Source organism: Mauremys mutica, chromosome 2, assembly GCF_020497125.1.
Source record: "Mauremys mutica isolate MM-2020 ecotype Southern chromosome 2, ASM2049712v1, whole genome shotgun sequence".
NCBI classification, from domain to species: Eukaryota; Metazoa; Chordata; order Testudines; family Geoemydidae; genus Mauremys; species Mauremys mutica.
The window spans coordinates 118,091,114-118,104,207 of record NC_059073.1 but is presented as its reverse complement, the minus strand read 5'-3'; the positions used below and the strand labels follow the sequence as shown (position 1 = coordinate 118,104,207).

Genomic DNA, 13,094 nt, shown 5'->3' with positions numbered 1-13,094 from the left:
GGAACATCAGGGCTATTGGAACCAAGCTTTATGTGATAACCTGGGGGTAGCACTGTTAGTATTACTTCAGAAAGTAGCTGTAACTGAGACACATAATGTTGAAAATCTGCCAATGAAGCTACTATGTGAAAAAGCTCATTCATACCTCACACCATCAGGACTTTGGGACGGGGGAGGAAGAGATCTTAATACTGATGCAAAAATGATTTAAATAAAATTATTATAACTAATCTTTAAGTCATTACCACCTTATTTGCACCCTTGCGGAATATTAAGATATACAAGAGCATTATAGCCATGATGCTTGGAAATATAAAATACACATATTTTGCTAATTATGTTACAAGATGTTGAAGCTAATCAAATAAATTCCAGAAGGGTTCCGCTTTGATCTCCCAAGGACAAGCAAACATCAAGCAGACAAACCATGTAAACCTTTCTAGGAAGAAAGCTTATTGTGAAAGGAATGCAGGTTTGTGTTATCAGAGCAATAAATCTAGAGGTAAAGTGGGCCTGTATTCCCCCACCCCCTTTCTTTAAAAAGCAAAACAAACCCTGAGTTTAAACCCACACAAAGAATTCTCGGACTTGTCTACACTTACCTCACTGCAGCTACACCAGTGTAGGTACTCCTCCTCCCAGAGAGACAGTAGCTAGGTCAAGGGGAGAAATCTTTCTGTCGACATAGAGCTGTTTAGCAGGGGGTTAGGTTGGTATAACTGCATTGCTCAGAGGTGTGGATTTTCCACACCCCTGAGCAGGGGCGGCTCTAGGATTTGCGCCGCCCCAAGCAGGGCTGCACGCCGCGGTGGGCGCTCTGGCGGTCGCCGGTCCCGCAGCTCCGGTGGACCTCCCACAGACGTGCCTGCGGAGGGTCCGCTGGTCCCGCGGCTCCGGTGGACCTCCTGCAGGCACGCCTGCGGATGCTCCACCGGAGCTGCGGGACCAGCGGACCCTCCGCAGGCACGCCTGCGGGAGGTCCACCGGAGCCGCCTGCTGCCCTCCCGCGGGATGCCGCCCCAAGTGCGCGCTTGGCGCGCTGGGGTCTGGAGCCGGCCCTGCCCCTGAGCAACATAATTATGCTGACATAAGTTGCTGGTGTAGAGCAAACCCTAGAAATATCCTTAATTAACAGATTTTTTTTGTAAACACACTAAAGTCTTCATTCTTTAAACCTGGAGAACACTTATGGTAGGAAATGCCTTACAGAAGATACTGCTTACTTTCAACTCATGTTTCCACTTAAAGGTGATAACTTTTGCTGTTTCTCAAATACTTAAGAAGGCATAAGCATCTTTTAATATATATATATATATATATATATATATATATATATATATATTTGCAAATATCCTGTACCTAAAAGCAAGCCTTCAAAGAATAACTGTCTGATATTTGTATATGATATGAATATTAAAATGTTTTATATACAAATACAGCTAGGTCATTTGATTCTAGACTAATACTAATATAAGAAGCCATTTAAGTATAAAATATTTGTACTGATGGGGAATTAATTAATCAGTTACTGGAAATCTGAAAGCAAACCCTCATCCAATGCAGGAAGACAAGACAATCTTCATTCCAAAAATTGTTATGTAGAGTCAGAAACTTAGGCTAGAGACTTTCTAAAAGTTATTTAATTAAAAATTCTATTTTTGAACTAAAAGTTCTTCCATAAAAATAAGAGTGCTTGGATTTTTTGAAAAACAAATTTTGTTTCCTATCGAACACTAATAAAAGTGTAAAAAAAAACAAAAAAAAAACCAGAAAAATTGATCAAATAAAAAGAATGAGTTAAAACAAACTTTAACAATCATCTGGATTTTTCTTGCCACAAGAAGAACAAAGGCAATTAAAGAAATGTTTCATATATTTATACAAACTGCATATTCAGGAGCTGAAAGTGTCATTTAAGACTCTAAGCCAAATCTGAAGGCAGGGAGCCAATGAAAGAGTAACAACAACCAACTTGAACAAGCATGAAAGAGGTATGTTTTTCTATAATTTCATGAAAGTAAGGAGAAGGGTATAAAAGACTCTGAAGTGAGCTTCTACATTCACAGCTCCTGCTACTCTGCTTAGACAGCAAGAATTCCACAACTCATCCTGTCCATCTCTATAGGCATGTTGCCACAAACAGATAAGGCTCAAGAAGAAGCCAACCTAAGGAAACATCCCCAAGACTTCAGCATGGATTGGTGAGAGGAAGTTAACTAAACTCTAAAGGGATTAGATTCAAAACTCTTGTAATGATTTTGTTGGAAGGTTGAAATGTTGTAATTTAAAAGACTAACAGTTTCTCCTATTAATCACCAAGTGGTTAGACCAGGTATTCCTGGACAGGAGATGGGACTAGACCTTGGTAAACAGAGAAATAGTGGTATTGAATTGGTTTTAAGTTTCTTAATATTGGTTAATTGGCTGGTCTCAAGACAGCCCCTTAAATGACTTCTACCAAGTAATTTATCTAAATATTTTCTTTGGTTTCATAGCATGTAATTAAGTCATTTGTCAACTATAAACTAGCTGGTTATCTATTAATAACCAACAGGGATGTAAGAACCTGCAATGCTAAAACCTGGGACCATGGGGTGTCGGGGCCGCTAACACTTCCACATCACCACAGGAAGCTTAGGTTTGGCTCTTGCAGGAGGCCGGGTCCAGAAGGAAGTACCACCCACCAGGACCTGAATGGTAGTTCCTTGCAACCCACTGACTTGCTGGCATCAGTACTTAAGCCAAGAAGTCATGACGGAGAGTTGTCTGAGCAACAGTACAGACTGCCTGCCTATCTTGCTTCAGACCCTGCATGTGAGAGATTCTAGACTTTAGCTTCTGACCCTGCTTGCCTACTGACACCTGACTCCTGGTTTGCCCTCCGGTCTAAGACTCTGACCTTCTGGTATCCAACTTGGCCTGAGTCCTGCTCTGACCACTAGGTCAGACCACCCATGACCCAGTCATGACCAGGGCCGGCTCCAGGTTTTCTGCCGCCCCAAGTGAAGAAAAAAAAGAAGAAAAAAGAAAAGCCGATCAGCAGCACTTTGGCGGCAGCTCAATCGTGGTGGCGGGTCCTTCACTCCCTCTCTTCCTCTTCGGCGGCACTTCAGCAGCAGCTCAAAGAGGAAGAGAGGGACTGAGGGACCCGCCTCCGAATCCCTGCCGAAGACCCAGACGTGCCGCCCCAAAAGCGGACGGAATGCCGCCCCTTTGTATTGGCCGCCCCAAGCACCTGCTTCCTTAGCTGGTGCCTGGAGCCAGCCCTGGTCATGACAAGGTCTGTCTGCCCTGAAACAAAGTTCCTTTCCCCTTTTTAAAACATTCTTAGTTATCTTAGGATATACTAAAGAATGAATTCACAATAATTTTACGAAACATATAGTTTGGTCTTAGCTTACCAAGAGGAAAAGACATCTCAGGGATGTTCACTCTGAGGGATGTAATCTCTGTTAAAAGCTCTCCACAAAGACACATGGAAGGGATTGTAACAAATAACAACTTATCAGTTGCATTCAGTCATTGTGTTTTATATTTTATTTTATTTTCCTTAATAATAAAATAGCATATTTAATAACTGATTGATTATTTTGCTTTGTCTTGATCATGGTGACCCCTAAGATAAGTAAAAAAAACAACAAAAAAACAGTTGTGACTAAAATAGTGGGAGCCACACCCCTGAGTTGACAATAAGAGAAAAAATTAAGAAAAGCTAACTGGCCTACCATTTCTTGTTTCTATAAATTAAATATTGTAAGTAATTTTAAAGACAAAATTATTAGGTGTTGAACAATTTAAAACAATTTTAAAATTCAACACCACAAACTCATGCGAGACCACCTGTATTATGCTACCTGCCATTTGGCAATGTGAAAGCAATGAGGTGGCAATGGGTATATATTCTGAGCATTATTGCTTGAACAAATGCATATGGAATGTCAACCTGAGGAATTTCTCATGTTATTGAACAAGAACACGGACCCTTCTCTTCCCTCCAGCAAACAGTTGAGATGTGGACAGCAAGATTTAGTGAAGTGTGTGGTGTTATGTATAATTGATTAATTCTAGTTAAAATATTTTTCTATTCAACTGTGGACAGAGTAAAGCGTCTAAGTCAGAATCAAGCTGTGCAGTCACTGTTTTAAGTAATAAAACCTGTAAATGTGGATCAGTGCCCCAATCCACCATCCCTCAAACATAGTTTATCTCTTTTCCTTGCCTCTTACTATCTACCTGTCTAAATTACAAAATTAAGCAATCATGTGTCAGATATCCAAAACTGTGTGTCACTGCTGCCCCCTCTACAAAACATAATTGCTAGTTTCTTTACTTTTGGTGAATGAGGAAAGATTATAGAGAGTATAGATCCACAGTGCAGTTAAGAAGAAACAACATTTTTCTTTCCACTGATCTCCTTTCATTGTATTACTTCACACATTTCTAGATTCCTCCCTTCCTCTTCATTCCACGGCACTGCTGCTGAATATTAAGGAGACAATACTTAGTCCAATTCTAGTCAGCCATGTTTGCTGGAATATTTCATATATTAAACATCTGACTGCTAACTTTTTGATTGATTTGGAAGTCTGGGTTGTCCATCAATATTCAGTGTGACAAATATTTTGACTCCGATCACTATTTGATTGCCATTATCCTTCTCATATGGGACAGTGACAAAGACAGAGATACCTCTTGGGCCCCAACAGTTTCTGATAATGAAATTGGTCCCATATATCATGAAACTGCAACTCTCTTGGATGACCAGTTGGAGAATCCTGTTCCTTTTGACTCATCACATATTCAGTGAACTTCATTTTCTCTTGAATTACTGCATAACAAATGTGGAGTTCATATGACTATACAAAAGAAACCAAACATCTTTTACATTTTAAGAGAAATCATTCCCATTGTCTGCTTCATGTGGAAATGGGTCCACTTAAGTGCAGTGTACTGTAGGAGGAAATACGTGCACATCCTCCATTAATTCTGTGTTAGCAATTTAGCCCTTACATTTATAGTAAAAATAAAACAAATGAGTGCATGCTTTTCATTGGTCGCCTAAAAGTTTAAATATATAAAAACTAATTCTCAACTGGATTGTGAATTCAGCTACATTATTTCTTAACTTCCATGCTTTGACTATACAACACATCCTAAATCTGACTAGAAGAAAGTCTTATAACTGTTTTTGCATTTGCTATGCATTATTCCTCTTTCCCTTTCCTTTTTTTTTAAATAAATAGTACTTTGGAACAATTGATTTTGCTAGATAGTGCATTGATCATGCACCTCCCCTGGGGACAGAATATAGCTTCAAAATAATAACTAAGACAATCATCTAATTTTACTGAAATAAAACTGAAAATGTACACCCAACAAAATAATCTCTGAGACTACTGGAGGTGCATTTGTGCTTGTACTTTATCCTCATTGACACAGTAATCTACTAAAGTTCTTCTCTCGATTTTTCTCTTTGCAATCTGGAAGAACAGATTCACCAGTGATTGTGCTCATTTATAAAAGCATCCAAAACAAAATTGAACCCCAAGGCTGATAAACTATAAAGATGCTGATCAGATCTGAGCAGAATGGACGATGCTTTGGGGCTTGCTCTGCTAAAGATGGCTCAAGAAGACTGATGGCTTTATATACACAATTACAAACGCCATAGCTTTGTTGAATGAATGGGAAATCATAAAATATGTTGCTTGCCCTTTATTAAGTAAAGAATGGTATTGTGTAAAATACTTGTGAAGATTTACTAAATTTCTGTAATTTAATTCCTGTCACTATATTTTCTTTCCTTTGCAGAAAACTTAATCAAACAATCATTTGGAAAGAACAATCCAATAGAGTAAACCTTCTAGTCCAAAAGAACAAGTGGCTAATTGATTTTTGTTTATCGATAAAAATCAACTGGCTGCACATTGTCCGCTTCATATAAAATTCATTCATTTACAGTAGCTGTGTCATAATCGATAAAGGTTTAAAATTACATTTGTTCTCACTAGAATTCCTCTGTAAAGGAGATGCTGAATTTAAGAGTCCGCTACAAATTATGTACTTATTTGAAATAATAAACAGGCAAATACAGACAAGCAAAAGATTAAAAGTCTGCTTTTTCTCCCAATGAATTGATATTGTAATGGAGACCTCTTCTGGCATAAGGAATAGCCCTGTGATGATGACAAAGTTGTGATGCAGGGACTTATCTGGATCCTGGAAACTTTCCAAATATAAAAATACATAACACAGTACACATTTAAAACAAACAAACAAACAGGTACTCCAAAGTCTCTTCCACATTTCTTAATTTCAGGAGTGCACTAGTCATTGGATTTGTGAGTCTCTTGAAAGTTGGTGACCTGGTTATGGGGAAATCTCCTGCTACCATAATGTCAACCTGTTCTAATCTTGAAACATTTACTTAGGTGAAGAACCAAGAGTATTTTTGAAGTTATCTGGCTGGGTTGAAAACTGAGGACCCAAAAAACCAAGGTCTTCATAACAAGCATCTTCTTAAGCTGAAAAAAAGGGGCAGCTATACTAGCTTGGGGACGGATGGTCCAATTTGGGGCCCTTTAACTGTGAAATCTTGGTCCCACTGAAGTTAGTGGCAAAATTCCCATTCACATCAAAGAGGGCCACGATTTCACCCTGGAACTTCATTGGCTTTTATTACTTGCATTTTAAAAATTAACTTCTACAATTAAACTGAACCCAAGATTTTTAAGGCTATTACACTGAAAAAGATGATAAAAGATTAGTCCCTGGCTTCATTTTTAGTTTAAAACTCATTTCTTCACCTGGCATAATAGGTGCAAATATTCTAGTTAAATTCAGAGAAGTATGACTTGGAGCAAGGGATGTACAAAGGGATATCTGGTAAATGAATGGGATTGTAGCACACAGACCAGAAAAGAAATGGCTCAATGTGCAGTTGCTCTAAAACTGGCCTACAGGAGGCAACTCTGAGTTACTGGAGGAATGTGTCATTCAGAGAAGCTGGTTATGGTTGAATGAACATTTGAATTGTGTCTATGCGCAATATTAGTTGCTACACCTTAGAAAGGAAGTTATTTCAGAGAGTGTGTTTAAACTTTGTTTTCATAGGAACACAGTTCAAATACACTCAGTGAAATAAATTCTTATTGCAATGATTTGTTTAAAATGTTTCTATTCATGTTGGGGATGGTTTTGTGAAATACATGTTAATGTACAGTATGGTACTTTCTAAGTATGCAGAATACAGAGATATCTAAATATCCAGCTAACAGAGAGGAAGAAGTGGTTCAGATGGTGGACTGGGGTTGAGAAGCACTGGGGGTCTATATGCTGCTCTACCACTGGCTTATGGTGTCACCTTGGGTAAGTTATTTAATTTCTCTGTGTTACAGTTCCCTAGCCACAAAATGGGGATAATAATACTTCCTTTTCCTGCCCTTTGTTTTCCTTGTCTAGATTGTAAATTCTTCAGGACAGGGACTGTATCACACTAGCTGTTTGGACAGCGCCAAGGGTACTGGAGCCCTGATCTTGGTGGGCCCTGTGAGGTGCTTCTGTAATGCAAATAAAATCACCAATGACTAGAGCTGGTCAGAAATTATTTTTTCCACAGAAATATTTCAGTCTTTGGTTTTCCAATGAAAAACTGAAAATTTCTGAGGAAAGCAGATGTTTTCCATGAGATTTTTTTGTATAGTTGAAAAATAAATTCCCCATGAAAAAAATTAGATGGGCATTTTTTGACTAGCTCTATTAATAACCTTGTGGTCAAAATCAAAGAAGTGAACTGTCTTTCAGTGGAAGAACCAGCGTTTAATTGGCTTTTTGGCAGAAGTTTTTATGAGAAGTTAGATTGAGGAGAGGGTGACATTTGGCATAGAAGGGATGCTTTTCCAAGTATAAGGTGCAGCATAAAAAAAGCATAGATGAGAGTGGGAGAAGGAAATGAAGGGAGGTTAGGATAGAGTGAAATGTGCGGGAGGGAGAGTGAGAGAAAATGAAAGTAGAAATTGATTTGTCCAGGAACTTGAACTTAATGTGGAAAACACTGGCTGGCTAGTTAAGAGATTCACAGGGGATTGATGTGGTCTAAGCAGTGTGAAAGGAAATACATATCTTTTAAAATTATGTATCCCCATTTCTCCTGGGAAAATACTTACTTTCAGTATTTGATGCAGCCACTTCCTCTCTTCTTTACTCTGGTAGGAAATTATTAGAGCTGTTTGGAAAATGGAATTTTTTGTGCCAGGGAACATTCTGACAGTTTAAAATCAGTGTCCTTTCCTAATCGGTATGGAGAGTGAAAATATCAAAATATTTAGTGGAGTGGAAATTCTGAAGTTTTGAATCAGGAATGTTGAAGTGAAACCTTTTAACATTTTTAATCAAAACAAAAATTGTAATTTCAGATTGATAATTCAACAGAAAATGTACTTTTTTTGTTTTAAAGCAAAAAACTGAAACCATTTTAGGTTAAAAGTAAACAAAAATAATATGTTAATTTGACACTAAAGTTTTGTTTCTATATTTGCTGGAAATGTTAAGAAAGATTAAGCTGTATTTTTTGTCAGGAAAATTATATACATAAAAAATTGCACCATAGCTGTAGAAAGTATTCCTGAAGCAAAGCCTGCAAACAAAAGTCAACCTATGGTAAGAAATTGCACAAACCTTCAATGGAGCACTATGATTGAGACTTTATGATCAAACACCAGTTTGGGACTTTCACCATCATCACGTAGTAACATCCAGGTATTTATGTCAATGTCATAGTAGTAGAATCATTTCATGTATTAATGTCACAGAGATACACTTTGCTTTTAGAGATTCTCTGTTCCTTAAAGGTGAGTCCAATATGTAGATTATGTTTGTTGAAAATCCCTGCACCATACTCTTTCAGAATCTATGAATATAAAAGTTTTCTGGTTTTCCTTAAAAGTATATAGCCAGACACCAGGCAGATCTCGACTCCCAGCCAACAGACTAATAAGCATCTGAGACCATCTACTCCCATCACCTTTTGCTCTTTTTCAGGGTAAACTAACCCCAGTATGCCTTGTATTCCTGCTGACTGACATAGTGGTTGAACAAGTCATAATTTGAAGCTTTTTCTATCAGATCTTCACAAGCATCATAACATATCTACAGCAGTATGAGCCTGATTCAAAGCCCACTGAAGTCAATGCGAGTTTTTCCCATTAACTTCAACAGGGTTTAAATCAGGCCCTATTTGTGTAAATTAATGGTGAATTTTTTGCTTAGCTTCGAAAGATCTTTTTTTGTGTTTGTTTCCTGAAGAGCACTGTTTTGAATACAAAGACTTTAATACGCTTCTGTGGTTAATGACTTTAGGTAAAGTTAGAGAGTCGAATGACTTTTGGATTTGTAAAGTTTATTTAATGGAGATGATAAATAATAAAGCTCCAGAACACACATGAGAAAAATATGGAGTATATATAATCCTACAGAAAAAAAGCATTTTTTTTCAGTGTAAGACAGAGCTGCATCTTTTATACTGACTCACATCCTCCATGTATAGTAACCATGCAAAATTAAAGTATAACAGACCAGTATATAGTATACTTGACATCAGATGATTGTTTGACCCTCAATTTTTCCTGCTTTACAATTTAAAAAAAAACGGTTAAAATTTACTATTGGCCATGCAAGGCTAAATCTCTCTCTGCAGTTGGTTTTTTTTTAATGTTACGGAACTGTTGATCACACAGTGAGATTTTCATTTGTTTTCTAAAAGTTGAGCCAAAGGATGCCTGTAGTTGCTGATGTCACTCCAACACTAATTCAGAAGCTGAAGTGAACAATCCTTTTTATTTTTAATATAGAGAACTGGTTTTAAATGGTATGGGCTACAGACAGCCCACTCAAAATATTTGTATTTTTTTTTACTGGTCTAGCTTTAATTCATAATTACAAGCTTATTCCAATCTCTCTGCATTATGAAACCACATTTTAGACCAACAGCTGTTATCTACTTTCGCTTGTAGCCTAGGGATATGCATATTTTAATATTCATTTACTATGTGCCGATAAACTAAATACTTCCTACTGGAAGTCTATCAAATTAATCACAATATCTTAGTTGCTGTTCTGTCTTCCATGTAGCTCATATTTTTTAAACTGGCTTTGTTATATAAATCCCCTCCCCCTCCATAAAAGGGGGGCAGGAAAGAGGTTATTGCAAAATATACAACCAGGACAAGTTGATTAAATCTGTGATAATTAAAAATAGAGAGAAATACAGTGAAGTCATTCGAGTGACCCAACCTTCTCTCCCTTTCCCATATCTTGCATAAAGCTAGTCTAAACCTTGCCATGTTGCCTCCGGCAATATTTTAATAGCTGGCTTTGTATTTGAAGGCTGTGGTTTTAACTGTTATCTAAATAGTATTAGGTCCTCATATGTGTATAATATGGCTTATAGGTAGACATTTTCCAATCTTCCAGGCACAATCTCTTCTCCAAGCACCTTTGTGTTACACTATAAAACATGTAGCAACTTTTGTGCTGAAATTCAGCAAAAGAGCAGGAAATAAAAGTCCTGCAGCCAATTAAAGTTTAAGGCTGTTTATTGTACAGCAGTGGATAAAGGATGGGTGAAGGGCAAGAAAATAGATTACTTCAAGGATGAGTGTGGTGATAGAAGGTAATAATGTCAAGGCTGGGGATGCCTAAGTGGATTTCTCATACATTTGTATTTTCTGAAGTAATGTTCTCTTTTCCCAGTTACAACTGAAGGGCAGCACTGGTGGACAGTAATAAACAAGCGGTGCCTGCTCCTGCTCCTGCTCCTGTTAATATCAGTGGAAGTTGGGCCACTGAATTCAATGGGAATTGTATCAGCTCCAATTTGCCTGGGATATAATATCTCTATTAATAATGATTCAAGGCTAGACCGTACCATTGCATGCTATCCATAGCAAGGGGTGGTGCTTAGACACACCACTCAAATGGTAGCACCAGAAATGTGCACCAGAAATGTCTCCTCTGCTGTGTTGGGGAGCTGGAAGAATTTGCAACATTTCTTGAGAGGCTGCATAGCCTACTGGATAGATGACTTGACAGGGACACATGAGATGTGGCTTCTATTTCCAGCTATGCCCCGGGCCTCCTAACAGATCTTAGGCAGATCATTTAATTGCCTCGTGTCTCAGCTTCCCCCTCTGTAAAATGGGGATGATGCTACTGTCCACCTTTGTAAAGTGCTTTGAGATCTATGGATGAAAAGTAATATAGTAGAGCTAGGTATTATTATTTATTGGCCTGTGCACTGGGAGCTTGAGAGGCACTCCTGAAATCCCTTATGTACCCAGAGCTCCTGGGCAAGTAGCCAGTCCTATGCGGTCATGCAATGGTGAGTGGGGAATCTTGATTCCCTTCTACTCGCCTGTATGGCCCCGAGGGAGCTAGATACAGGTTGACCCTAGGGAGTAGCATCATAGGGAGGCAGTGTGTCCTAGTGAAGAGAGCACAAGACTGGGTGTCTGGAGACTTGGGTTCAGTTCTCAGCTCTGCCACTGACTGAGCTTGGGCAAGTCACTTCTCCTTTCTGTTCCTCAATTTCCCCATCTGTAAAATGAGGATAATGACACTGGTCTCTTTTGTAAAGGAGCACCAATAAAAGAAAAGCGCTACGTAGGTATTGTTATAGCCTGTGTTATACAGGAAGTCAGGCTAGATGATCACAGTGGTCCCTTCTGGCCTAGGAATCTATAAAACTCAGCAGCCCCAAAACATATTTATTCAAGATGTCAGCAAACAAAGCAGTCTGCTGTAAAAATAACTCTTAAATACTTTGAGTAAAAAACTGTATAAAACGCAATATTTATATTCCTGGTTATAAGGACTCAGTGCTAATCTCTGTCACTGGAGGCCTTCTGACATAAATGACAGCATATCAGATGCAATAATGGTTCTTCCAAACTTATGCTCATGCATTTTCAGGAACTTTCAATGACTGTTTTTCAATTTTTAAAAAAAATTCCTACTTGAGTGCTGAAAACATTAATCCATGGTCATTGCTCCTGCCTTTAAGAACATCTTAAGTTGTAGGGCTGGTTACATTTAGCTTCATGTGATCTGACAAATGTGACAGACCCAGGCCAGTGGGGTACAGGAGTCTGGTAGAGGGCAAATATATTGGCCACTGGATGAACAATTTTCTGTTCCCCGAGTGACCAGAGCAGGGGCTGCCCTAGAGCAATCAGAAACCTGCTAGAACCAATTAAGACAGGCAAGGTAATCAAGACACCTGGGAGCCAATTAAGAACTTTCTAGACTCAGTTATGGCAAGCAGGCTAATCAGGACACCTGGTTTAAAAAGGACCTCCCATCAGTTAGTAGGGGTGTGTGCAAGGAGTGAGAAGGTGTGCTGCAGGAGGAGTAAAGTGTTCAAGTGTGATCAGGCTTCGGGAGGAGGATCCTGCAGTGAGGATAAAGAAGGTGCTGGGAGGAGGCCATGGGGAAGTACCCAGGGAGTTGTAGCTGTCATGCAGCTGATACCGAGAACATTGTAGACAGCTGCTATCCACAGGGTGCTGGGCTGGAACCCGGTGTAGAGGGTGGGCCTGGGTTCCCCCCATCTCCCCAACTCCTGATCGGACACAGGAGGAGTTGACCTGGTCTGTGAGAAACACCAGAAGGGAAGGTCTAAATTGGAAAGGGATCTGGCCTGTCCCTGACCCACTAGGTGGGACACAGAGACTGTGAGGATTGTTCTCTGTTTCCCCCATGCTGGCCAGTGATGAGGTTAGCTGAGTGGATGGCAGGTTTGAGCCACTAGCAAAAGTGGCCAAACTGAGGGCTGCAGTGAATCTGTGAGGCAAACAAATCCGCCAGTAAGCACAGGACCCACCAAGGCAGAGGAGGAACTTTGTCACACAAACTAACTTGGAAAGCAAAATACTGCTTTATAAGATTGGTACTAAAATATCTTCAGGATGATTACATCATTATATTTGTAATCAAATGTAGATGTAAAATTATATCTAATCTGAAATCTGCACCTGTGTTTAATTGACGTCATAAAATACATAATAGCCTACCGTCTGTAGTTCACCTTCAGAAGCTCA

General features: G+C 39.0%; 1 long non-coding RNA gene across 5 annotated transcripts in view; it reads left to right on the top strand.

Moving 5' to 3' along the window:
• The window catches only part of LOC123364681, an 83,935-nt gene extending 80,904 nt beyond the window's left edge, over nucleotides 1–3,031 (top strand). For 3 of the 5 annotated variants that reach the window (XR_006577216.1, XR_006577213.1, XR_006577212.1), the window contains 3 exons: nucleotides 1,898–1,991; nucleotides 2,067–2,201; nucleotides 2,654–3,031. This is a non-coding gene — a long non-coding RNA (uncharacterized LOC123364681). Of the gene's footprint in view, nucleotides 1–1,897; nucleotides 1,992–2,066; nucleotides 2,202–2,554 lie in introns of all 5 variants that reach the window. The other 2 variants (XR_006577215.1, XR_006577214.1) reach the window with 2 other exon arrangements.
• Nucleotides 3,032–13,094: the final 10,063 nt, after the last annotated feature.